At 46.8% G+C, this 13,128-nt stretch overlaps 1 protein-coding gene across 1 annotated transcript in view; it reads right to left on the bottom strand.

Moving 5' to 3' along the window:
- The window catches only part of LOC144693318 (pleckstrin homology domain-containing family G member 3-like), a 201,215-nt gene that overhangs the window by 117,068 nt on the left and 71,019 nt on the right, over window positions 1-13,128 (bottom strand). The gene's annotated exons all lie outside the window — the stretch shown is intronic.

The raw sequence follows: 13,128 nt of genomic DNA on the forward strand, positions 1-13,128 counted from the left end.
TTTCACTATACAACGACCACCCACACACTACTACAGGCTCAACGCCTTCAGAATTACTTATGAAGTGATGCCTTCATACAAGATTAAGCCTGGTACTTCCCAATTTGAAGAGGAAGGTAGAGAACAGTCAAGGTAGTCAAAAGTGACTCATGATTTGCATTGTCGAGAGCAATAATTTACTGTCGGTGAAACGGTATTTGTAGGAAACTTCAGGTAACCAACTCGATCCACCACCGGTGTAAATAGTTTCTGTGACTGGACCGTTGTTGTACCATGTAGCAGTGAAGGGCCGGATCACCCAAAAACATGTGGAAGATACCCCGATTTCCACCTGTAACCATTGTAGAACCTGTGGTCCCTGTTGTGATTGATCAACCAAGGATAGACATACAGGATGTCTCTGTCAGAGGGGATAACACTGAACTACCTGTGCCTGAGAAGTAACCTGATGTTGCTGTGGTTCCAGAAAATGAAGATTCAGCAGGAGATTCTAAAGTCGTGGAGCTACGATGTTCCACCCGGATCAGGAAACCACCTGAGTGACTGAACTTATAATTTCATAACCCGTGTATATATTTGTAATGTCATGAATGTAGTTGTTTCTGTAAATACAAATTGTAAAAAAAAATGTAAGTGGGAGGAATGCAGTAACTGCAGCTTTAAGACTTATTGTACTGTGTAGTATCACGTGGCAGTGTGAACGAATTAGCCTAAAGCACTGAGAGCCTTAGGGGTGGAGTGTGTGACTGGTTGTGGTTCTTGATGGAGGCATGTAACTGCTGCTGAAGCCCTGTAAATAAAGTTCACTGTTCCTAATGAGAAACCTGCCTGGAAAATCAAGTCCATAACAGATTGTAACTTCAAAATTCTTCACTGGTTGCAAAATATTTTGGGACATCCTGAGGTTGTGAAAGGTGCTTATAAATGCAAGACTTTCTTCAAAACATACTCCTTGACCAACCTTTTGGCCTTCCCTTTTTTTTTCATTTGTTCTTGGGATGTGGGCATCACTGCCTAGGCCAGCATTTATTGTCCATCCCTAATTGCCCTTGTTTAAAGGGCGTTTAAGAGTCAACCACATTGCTGTGGGTCTGGAGTCACATGTAGGCCAGACCAGGAAGGGACAGCAGATTTCTCTTCCCTAAAGGGCATTAGTAAACCAGATGGGTTTTTACGACAATCGGCAGTGGCTTCATGGCCATCATTAGTCTTTTAATTCTGGAATATTTTTTCATTGAATTCAAATTCCACCATCTGCCAGGTTGGGATTTGAACCCGGGTCCCCAGAGCATTACCCTGGGTCGCTGGAGTACCAGTCCAGTGGCAATACCACTGTGCCACCGCCTCCACTAGGTGTCAATTTTTGTCTGAATACATTCCTGTGAAACGCCTTCGGTCGTTTACTACATTAAAGGCACTATAAAAACAGATGTTGTTTAGCATTGAGAGAGCAGTCATGTGATTTATTAACCAACGCATGACCTGTATATTAGCTGGATTGCAGGTTGGGACATCTACGAAAGCTGAGTTTCTCTGGAGAGACACAACACTCACCGAAAGGGGAAAGGCAAGAGATCACCAATAGCAAGTTTTTGCTGTTGATGTTACAGAATACCACCTTTCCCCAAAGGCCTTTGGCGGTATGGGATCCCCTGGTTCAATCCCTGCTCAGTGAGCCGTCTGATCCCTGCCTGGGCTGTGCTGTGGGTGCTACAATTGGCTGGAGGGAGGAACGTGATCAGCCAAAGTTCCAGACCCTGATCATTACAACCAGTCGGTCACTCCCTGCTAATGGGCGTTTAGACATTGGCCGATGCCCACACAGTCACATAGTCCCAATGTACAGAGCCACACCGGAACACTGCCAAATTGGGGGAGGGACCTGCTGGGCTCCTGCCATCGGAAAAGGAGGGGGCCATTCAGCCCCTCGGGCCTGCTTAACCATTCAATTAGATCACGGTTGGTCTGTACCTCAACTCTACCCTACCAGCTTTCCTTATCCAACAAAAATCTATCAATCTCAGTTTCCAACACTCAGACTGGCCCCCAGTGGGTCAGGATTTTAGAGGACGAGTTTAAGATTTCCATTACCCTTAGTGTGAAAAAGTGCTTCCCTCTTCAACACCCCAGCTCTAGTTTTAAGATTAAATCCCCTTGGCTTCATCCACTGGAGGAAATCTTCTAAATTCAAGGAAATACAAGCCCCCATCGCTGGTTTGAACTGTACCCCAGCAAAAGTGGGGAGGGAGATGGGAATGGATTGCTTGTGGTTCAGACTGAAACCTGAGAAGTGCAGTAGTTTAAGAGACAGCGTCCCTGGCTCACAATCAAAGAGCGTGGCTACAGTCTTTAATTACAGTATCAGGAAACCATCGGAGCAACATCAGACTATTATCACAGTCGAACAGTACTCAACATCAAGTGAAGAGTATAGATCGGCCCCAGGGATAGGGACATATTGGCACCAGGGGAGGGAACAAGGAGGAGCACATGCCAGGGGTTGGGGGAGGGTTCAGCACTGCTAACAGGAGAGGGGTGACAAGAAGCTGCATGTTGGAACAAGGGAAGAGGGAGGGAGGGAGGGAGAGGAACAAGTAAAAAATATACACATGTAACGTGAGAGTCAAGCACACGAACTGGAAGATTATAAAACAGGGATTCTTTATTCCATTGGCATCAGATCTTTATAAACATTAACAGAAGAGCTTAGCTCAGAGAAACAAACTATTCACAATGGACATTCACAGACAAAGCTCCAGATCCAGCAAGTTACTGTCGCGATCTTAACCCCTGATCTGTAAACAGCCGCATAGCAGGGCTCAGTTGGTGGAGCTTCGGCTGCTAATTTCCCATGACCACATGAGCTAGGTTACCTTGTCTCCCAGACACAAATGGGATCTTCCTCTCCTCGTGACCTCTTGAACTTAGGGCTGCTGTTCAGGCCATCCGCCCAGGTCTCCAGCAGCTGTTTGTTTGCTCCACTGCTGCTACCCAGTTCTCGAGCCACCTTCAGGGGCTTCAGTCTGCCCTATTCGTGGCCTTGACTCCTTCATGCTCTGACTCACTAGTCTTGAACTTATCCTTGCTCCATCCTTCCCTCTCCTTCTTGAGCCTGCAGTCCAGGCTCAGGCTCCACCCCCTTCCTACAGAGGACATCATCTCTTGTCCTGTGGAGGCCCCCAGCGCCAACCGATTTCCCGACCCAAGGTTCTCCCAGGCAGACGACCTCTGCCGGCAGGAACCTGGTGCCCCGCAATGGGCAGGGCCCAGCATCCGGCCCTACTCCGAAGTCAGAAGTCCAGCAGCTGAGGTCTCAACTCTCTCCTCTGCTGCACACGGGGACTAGAAGGAGGGAAGAGCACAGGCAATGGGGAGTGATAAAGGAAGGAAAGAAAACACATGCACTAGAAAAGGGAAAGAGAAGCATATACCACGATCAAGGCTCAAAGGAACAGGAGTATGCCATTCAGCCCCTCAAGTCTGTCCACCATTCAGTGAGATCATGGCTGATTTGTACTTCAACTCCATTTCCCTATCTTATTGCTCCATACTCCTAATACCCCTACTTAACGAAAACCTAATACTCAGTCTTGATGCCCCCTCCCAGCACTTTTAGCCTTTCGGGAAGAGTGTTCCAGATTTCCACCAACTTGTGTGTATGTCTTAAAGTGTTGCCTGATTTCACTCTTAAATAGTTTAGGTTTCATGTTAGGATTATGCTCCTGTGATCTGGACTTCCCCCGATAGTTTCTTTGTGGTCTAAATTGGAAATGCTGTAGTATGCCTTTAATGGATAGGAGCATGGCATCATTAGAAAGGAAGTGTGTCACCCGATCCAGTTTAGTTTCACTTTTGCTTTTAAGCAGATCACAGCACACACAGCTCTGCTGTTGATATCGTCAAGCTCTATACCCATGTATAACTGTTTCCGTGTGCCTAGTCTAAATGAGCCCCTAATGTGTTTACCCGATCCCTTATGAGTTATTGGCACTTTTATATCATTATAAAAACACAATAAGATTGACACCCCCAAAACAGGGATCATAGTGTACAATTATCCTGTGTCCGCTTGAAGGAATGCAGGCAGGATGGCATTTTACTCTGCCTGCATATTTGAATGATTGCTGCATCCAGCCAGCAGTGTTCACTGGCTGCACACACTAACAGGGGGCTCAAAATCAATACTTGCTAGCACTACTTAAAGCTGCCTGGTGGCTGGGATGGAGTAGGTGCTAGCAGTCCTTTGTGAGCTGAATCTAACCCAGGAAGCAGTGAAGAATGGCACAACATGGGAGAGTGAGAGCTTCGTAGCTTACAGACACTGCCTTGCTGGAGAAGTGCAAAGGAGGAGTTATGTCCTGTATCCCCAGGGGACCGCAGTGTGTCCAGACACACAGACAAAAAGGTACTGGGAGCAGATAGCTCTTAAAATCAATGTCAGGAGTCAAGCCCTGAGGACCTAGATAGAGTGCCACAAGAAGTTTAATGACTTCACATGAGCAATCAAGGGCAGTGAATGCACCTTCAAATGCCATTCCCTATAAACCGGACCATTAACCTCAGTCACTGCTCGTTTTCCACTCCATCCAGCAGTTACCTACCAACAATCGCTATCAGTCAGGATGCATACCTAACATGAACATTCTTCACCTCACCCAGTTGGCATTTTTACAAGCGTCACACCCAAATCTCATCCACACTGCCAGCTAATCAACCATGACAGCCACATTGCCCAAACACATTGCACGATACTCTCTGACACACTTTCCTCTCTCTTACAGGAGAAGGTGGCATGCAACCGCAGGCAGTAGGAATTAACTGGAGGGGGAGAAGCATGCCTGTGTGCTCCAACCTTCTCCTCATTGGTGACAGTGCTGGCCATTATTGGAAGTTCCATTGCTGAGGCCATAGCCATCAGCAAGGTTAAATCCATTGAAGATGAAGACGATGGCATCCTCCTTCCTTATCCTTCCCCTCACATCTCAACTCTCCTGAAATCCCACAATTATCCCTTCTGGTTTATAAGCCTCAAAGCACAAACAACAACCATCCAATGATCAAGTTTTTTTAAGTTCATTGATGAGGTGTGGGTTTGGCTGGCTGGACCAGCATTTATTGCCCATCCCTAATTGCCCTTGAGGTGGTGGTGGTGAGCTGCCTTCTTGAACTGTGGCTGTCCATGTGCTGTAGGTACGCCCACAGTGCTGTTAGGGAGGGAGTTCCAAGATGTTGACCCGGCGACAGTGAAGGAACAGCGATATATTTCCAAGTCAAGATGGTGAGTGACTTAGAGGGGAACTTCCAGGTGATGGTGTTCCCATTTATCTACTGCTCTTGTCCTTCTAAATGCCATTGAACATCAAGGGGCGATAGTTGGATTCTCTCTTGTTGGAGATGTTTATTGCCGAGCACTTGTGTGGTGCGAATGTTACTTGCCACTTGTCAGCCCAAGCCTGGATATTGTCCAGGTCTTGCTGCATTTGGACATGGACTGCTTCAGTATCTGAGAGTTGCAAATGGTGCAGAACATCGTGCAAACATCAGCGAACATCCCCACTCCTGGCCTTATGATGAAAGGAAGGTCATTGATAAAGCAGGTAAAGATGGTTGGACAAAGGACACTACACTCTGAGGAACTCCTGCAGTGATGTCCTGGAGCTGAGCTGACTGACCTCCAACAACCACAACCATCTTCCTTTGTGCTAGGTATGACTCCAACCAGCGGAGAGTTTTCCCCCTCATTCTCATTGGCTCCAGTTTTGCTAGGGATCCTTCATGCCACACACAGTCAAATGCTGCCTTGATGTCAAGGGCAGTCACTCTCACCTCACCTCGAGAGTTCAGCTCTTTTGTCCATGTTTGAACTAAGGCTGTAATGAGGTCAGGAGCTGAGTGGCCCTGGTGGAACACAGACTGGGCGTCAGTGAGCAGGTTATTGCAAAGCAAGTGCCACTTGATAGCGCTGTTGATGGCCCTTTCCATTACTTTACTGATGATTGAGAGTAGGCTGATGGGGTGGTAATTGACTGGGTTGGATTTGTCCTGCTTTTTGTGTACAGGACTAACCTGGGAAATTTTTCACATTGCCGGGTAGATGCCAGTGTTGTAGCTGTACTGGAACAGCTTGGCTAGGGGCGCAGCAAGTCCTGGAGCACAAGCCTTCAGTACTATTGCCGGAATATTGTTAGGGCCCATAGCCTTTGCAGTGCCCAGTGCCTTCAGCCATTTTTTGATATAACATGGAGTAATCGAATTGGCTGAAGACTGGCATCTGTGATGCTGGGGACCTCCGGAGGAGGCCGAGATGGGTCATCCACTCGGCACTTCTGGCTGGATTGTAGCAAATGCTTCAGCCTTATCTTTTACACTGATGTGCTGGGCTCCCCCGTCATTGAGGATGGGGATATTTGTGGAGCCTCCTCCTCCAGTGAGTTGTTTAATTATCCACCACCATTCACGACTGGATGTGGCAGGACTGCAGAGCTTAGATCTGACCCTTCGGTTGTGGGATCGCTTAGCTCTGTCAATCACTTGCTGCTTATGCTGTTTGGCACGCAAGTAGTCCAATATTATAGCTTCACCAGGTTGACACCTCATTTTTAGGTATGCCTGGTGCTGCTCCTGGCATGCCCTCCTGCACTCTTCATTGAACCAGGGTTGATACCCTGGATTGATGGTAATGGTAGAGTGGGGGGATATGCCAGGCCATGAGGTTACAGGTTGTGTTCGAGTACAATTCTGCTGCTGCTGATGGCCCACAGTGCCTCATGGATGCCCAGTCTTGATTTGCTAGATCTGTTCTAAATCTATCCCATTTAACACAGCGGTAGTGCCACACAACACGATGGAGGGTATCCTCAATGTGAAGGCGGGACTTCGTCTCCACAATGACTGTGCCGTGGTCACTCCTACCAATACTGTCATGGACAGATGGATTTGCAGCATGGATATTGGTAAGGATGAGGTCAAGTTTTTCCCTCTTGTTGATTCACTTACCACCTGCCGCAGACCCAGACTAGCAGCTATGTCATTTAGGACTCGGCCAGCTCGGTCAGTAGTGGTGCTACCAAACCACTCTTGGTGATGGGCATTGAAGTCCCCCACCCAGAGTACATTCTGCATCCTTTCCGTTCAAGGTGGAGGAGCACTGATTCATCAGCTGAGGGAGGTTGGTACGTGGTAATCAGCAGGAGGTTTCCTTGCCCATATTTGATACCATAAGACTTCATGGGGTCCGGAGTTGATGCTGAGAACTCCCAGGGCAACTCCCTCCTGACTGTATACCACTGTGCCGCCATCTCTGCTGGGCCTATCCTGCCGGTGATGCAGGACATACCCAGGGATGGTGATAGTGGTGTCTGGGAAATTGTCTATAACATATGGTTCTGTGAGAATCAATATGTCAGGCTGTTGCTTAACTAGTCTGTGAGACAGCTCTCCCAATTTTGGCATTAGCTCCCAGATGTTAGTAGGGAGGACCTCGCAGGGTCGGCAGGGCTGAGGTTGCCGTTGTCGTTTCCGGTGCTTAGGTCGATGCCGGGCGGTCCGTCTGGTTTCATTTCTTTTTTGTGACTTTGTAGCGATTTGTTACAAATAGTGGCTGGTATTTTAAGAATCAACCACATTGCTGTGCATCTGGAGTCACGTGTAGGCCAGACCAGGTAAGGACCAGCAGATTTCCTTCCCTAAAGGACATTAGTCAATCAGATGGGTTTTTACAACAATCAACAATGGTTTCATGGTCATCATCAGACTTTTAATTCCAGATTTTTATTGAATTCAAATTCCACCATCTGCCGTGGTGGGATTTGAACCCGGGTCCCCAGAGCATTAATAGTCTCTGGATTACTAGTCCAGTGACAACACCACTACACCATCGCACTGGAAGCTCGGACTGAGGACATGCATTGTCTGGCTGCTGCCATTGTTGCTGCGCTCAGCACTCTGGCAATCTCTCCTCCAACAAATTACCCTCCCTTAGGGTGATGCATACCCCAGTATCCTTGGCTGCCTATGCTGAGAGGGTGCAGTCTAAAACTGGGCTTAAGCCTAGGTCCAGAGCAGCTTGAGGTCATCCTCCAAGTATAGCTGCAACCTCCTCCACTGAAAGTCATGCTCTAGCCCCTGGTGTAGCACGGTGTAGAAGCAGTAAGCAAACAAAAATACACAGAAGACAGGCACTAAGGGAATCCATAAGTGTGATTGGCTGACTTTTCCTTTGAAATATAACACAGTTTCATTTATAAGTTTGGTTTTGAATGTTTAGTTTGTGGTGGTTTGTAGTTTTGCTCTGTAGCCAGAAGGACGATGCAATGGTCAGTGAGAGAGGGAGGGTTGGTGTGGGAATGAGGTAGTGGAATTGAGGTTAGAATCTTAGAATGGCTACAGTATAGAAGGAGGCCATTTGTGTAGTAGATTGGGTTAGTAGTTATGGCAGTGAGTTGGTGATGTGTATCATGTTGTAACGGTGACATCAGCAATCATGTGCTAGAGACCTTGTAGAGCAGATGGAATAGTCCGGATTCAAGAGAGATGTGCTTACCCAATGGCTCATCAAGTACATTGTGTATATCAAGTAATTTTGAAGTAACCTGCTGAGTTACTCCTGAGTAGAGGGAAACCTTTCCTGTATAGTTTAGGCCACAAGACAACCTACAAAACATGGTAACAGCTGTGGTGATACCAATCTAACAACAGTTTGGTGCCATCGACGCCAAAGTTCATTTGTTCATTCCTCTCCGTCATAGAGCCTATTGCTGACAATATCCCCTTGAGGCAGGGGATAGAAGGGGCTTCTTCAGGCTTTGGGTGGGATTTTCCAGCCCCGCCCACTGTCGGGATCATCTGGTTCCACCAAAAGTCAATGGGCTTTTTGGCTGGCCTGCGGCAGGTCTCGCCACGGTGGGGTTGGAAAACCCCGGCCTTTGAAACTCTCCGAAAAGCGTTCGATATGTATTTCAGTCCGAAACCGAGCCTCGTACCCCAACGAGCACAATGCAATCAGAGGTCCCAAGCACCAGAGGAATCAGTTGAATCGTTTCTTACTGACCCGTACAGGTTAGCTGGTTGTTGTGGGTATGGCCCTGAAAGATGAACTTATTCGCGACTGCATTTGCACTGGCGTCTGTGACGAACAGCCCTGTCAGATTTTTTTTTAAAAACAGACAAAAGGCTGTAGGAAAGTCAACAGATGGTGGCAAGTGCTGTCCCCACCAGGATGACAAAGCTGCATACTCTGCAGCAGATCACCACAAATCTTGTGATCTGCTCAGCTGAGAACTGCAGGTTTCCTCCAAAATGATCCAGGCAGACATTCAGGATGCCAGAGACCTGCTCAGTCACATATCTTGAGGCAGCAGTGCTCCCATTATATGTATCTGTTACACCCAATTTGTGAAACTGCCCATTTCATGAAATGGGCACTGGCTGAACCCATTGCATGAACATAAATATCTAGGAATTGTATTTATACTGTTTTTGAAAACATTGACGTATAAGCTATCCGAATGGTTTGGGTGTGATCCTGAATGAAATATAACAGAACGTAAATCAATGAATTTGAAATGCCTGGATGTCACAATGGATCTGAAATGTACATCGAATAAAGGCACATTATGCATGCCTGAATTGTTTCTTTATTTGTTTTTGCTGTATTGTAATCATTGATAAATTTAAGCTATATCTGAGTGGCTTGGATACAATACTGGATGAAGTATAAGAGGGCAGTAAACAGAATTAAGCAGATTGTACATTTGTGAATGAAACTTTATTTTTCGGTTCATAAAAGTTGGCCATTTTGTGAACTGGGCAAGTTTTCCAATGCTCATTTCATGAACTGGATGGTCAAACTGCCAGTTTCATGAGCTGTGCAGGTAGACTGCCCCTTTCCAGAACTGGGCAATCTGACTGGCCATTTCACAAAATGGGCAGTTTCATAAATTGGGCGGAACATATGCAAACCAGAGTCACGAGCCACGTCATCAGAAGATAACATTTGTTGCTTTAGTTTGCTGATCTGGCTGAAATGCAGCTGGTACAGTGAACTGCCACAGAGTGAAAACTTCACCAGTGCTGCTGAGATACCTGGCCTTGACCTGCACCATGTGCTGCCTATGGTCACGCGCCAGCTGGATGCTGAGGGCATGGAATCCCTTTTGGTTTCAACAGAGTTGATATGGGGCACATGCAAAGCAATGTGTGTGCAGTCAGTGGCACCCTGCACAATAGGGAAGCCTCAGCAGCCTCCCTTATAGAGCAGCGGACTGCAAAGTGTGAGATGTTGCTGATATCTCCAGCGCGTCAGTCTGGAAAGAGCCAGGCCCATAGAAATTCAGAATCACGGGCACCTTCACAGCCGTCGTAGTCCAGTACATGGCTCTGAGGTTAGACTTGTGGCTGCAACAGGTGACAGATTTCAGTGGCAGCCGCCTTATTGAAGTGCAGAGGCCTCAAACATTGGTCGTCATTTAAGTTCAGTTGGGAGGCTTGCTCCCTAAACACTCTGCGAGGATATGGCCTCCTGTTGAAAGCACTCCTCCCCCCATCTTCCAATAGCTTATCCTCCTGTTCTGCGTAGCATCCTCTCATTCTCCCAGTCTTTCTTTATTCCAAGGGGAAGATCCACTCATACACCCACATCTGGTTTTTGCAGTAGCCTTGAAGTCAGGAAAAAGTCCTTCAGCACCTGCCACACCACTTCCTGAAGACTTCTGCAACTTGAAACTATAACAACATGTGGAATTGTAGCAACAAACAGAAGAAATCAACCAGCAACTAAGCTGAAAGTAGTTGTTGATCTCTTTTAAAACAGAGCTCTATTTAATGTGCGCTCAGTGTTGGCTGGATTGTGGAGGTCCAAAATGTCAGAGCTGATGACAAGTCAGTGTTTCACACTGATTGAAGTCATGATCTGTTTGTTCTGTGGTGAGTAACTCACTTCCCGACTCCCCAAAGCCTGTCTACCATCTACAAGACTCAAGTCAGGAGTGTGACAGAATACTCTCCACTTGCCTGGATAAGTGCAGCTCCAACACTCAAGAAGCTCAACACCATCCAGGATGAAGTAGCCCACTTGATTGGCACCCCATCCGCCACCATCAACATTCACTCCCTCCACCATCAACACAGAGTGGCAGCAATGTGTACCATCTACAAGTTGCACTGCAGAAACTCACCAAGGCTCATTAGACAGCACCTTTCAAACCAGCGGCCTCTACCATCTAGAAGGACAAGGGCAGCAGGCACATGGGAATATCACCACCTGGAAATTCCCCTCCAAGCCCCTCATCATCCTGCCTTGGAAATATATCACTGTTCCTCCACTGCCACTGGGTCAAAATCCTGGAACTCCCTCCCTTTTAGCACTGTGGGTGTACCTGCACCACATGGATTGCAGCGGTTCAAGAAGGCAGCTCACCACCACCTTCTGAAGGGCAATTAGGGATGGGCAATAAATGCTGGTCTAGGCCACACCCGATAAAAGAATAAAACCAAGTGAAGGCACCCTGGTTAATGGAATTTGCAGTGAGGCAAGGTCAATTAAAAGGTCAAATTGCTTGAAACAAGAGCTGAATGTGAATTTTACAATCCTTAACTAATGGGACAGGATCTTTTTGTCATACTGCTTTTTTCCCCAAACACAGTTCAGGTTATTTCTACCTTGGATAGAATGAAAGAAAAACTTGCATTTATAACAGTGACAGCACTTCAGAAGCACTTCATTAGCTATAAAGCACTTTGGAACAACTTTTATATAGTACTTTTCATGACTTCAGGATGTCCCAAAGTGCTTACAGCCAATGACTTACTATTGAGGTGCAGTCACTGTTGTAATGGAGGAAACATGGCAGCCAATTTGTGCACAACAAGGTCCCATAAACATCAATGTGAAAATGGCCAGATCTTTTAGTGATGCTGTCTGGGGGCTAAATATTGGCCAAGACAGTGAGGAAAACTCTCTTGTTCTTCGTTGAAGTATCGTAGCAATTTCTTCCACATCCACTACGAGCAGGCCTTGGTTTGGCATTACATTTGGAAGACAGCTCCTGCAACAGTGCAGCACCCACTTAGTGTTGCACTGGGAATGTCAGCCTGGATTATGGGCTCAAGTCTCTGGATGGGGCTTGAACCCAAGCCCTTCAGATTCAAGGTGCAAGCGTGTTACCACTGAGCCACACCTGACCTACAGGCACTGTGCCACCTTCATCTCCTTTAGGGGGAGGACCGAGTGGCAGCACCCTTAGGAGGGGAATTGGGGAATATGACTGTGCACAGACACACCTCCTAGCTAAGCCTTTGTTGATAGGGTTTTAGATTTGACCCTGGAGATATCTGTGCCTTGGAGTGCCAAACGGGAAAAGGGGGCGTGATTGCCAGAGGCAGTGGTCAGCACCTAAAGAGCAGGTATTAGAACATCAAACATAAGAACATAAGAAATAGGAACAGGAGTAGTCCATTCGGCCCCTCGAGCCTGCTCCGCCATTCAATAAGATCATGGCTGATCTTCTTGTGTTTTGATTTCCACATTCCCATCTAACCCCTTGATTCCCTTGCCTAATAAGAATCTATCTACCTCGACTTTAAAAATGTTCAATGACCCCACTTCCAACACCTTCTGAGGCAGAGAGTTCCAAAGTCGCACAACCCTCAGAGAAAAATATTCTCCTAATCTCTGTCCTAAAAGGACGACCCCTAATTTTAAAATAGTGCCCCCCTAGTTCCGGACTCACCCACAAAAGGAAACATCCTTTCAACGTCCTCCTTGTCAAGGTCGTTCAGGATCTTGTATACTTCAATCAAATCACCCCTCACTCTTCTAAACTCCAAGCCCAGCCTGTCCAACCTTTCCTCATAAGACAACCCACTCACTCCAGGTATCAATCTAGTAAACCTCCTTTGAACCACCTCTAATGCACGGAACAACCTAGAGATTTTCAGGCTCTCGATTATTCCTGATGTGCAACCGGAAATCCAGGGACAAAACATAGGAAAAGCTCCATTAGCTGGAAACACTGCCGTCTACTCTCATTAGCTCATGTGCAATCACAACTCCATTCAACTTTAACAGTAACAAACATTCCTACTCTTGAAATGGTCATTTTTTCCTGATATATCTAACACCCATTACAG

Source organism: Cetorhinus maximus, chromosome 18 (genome assembly GCF_964194155.1).
Source record: "Cetorhinus maximus chromosome 18, sCetMax3.hap1.1, whole genome shotgun sequence".
Taxonomy (NCBI): domain Eukaryota; kingdom Metazoa; phylum Chordata; class Chondrichthyes; order Lamniformes; family Cetorhinidae; genus Cetorhinus; species Cetorhinus maximus.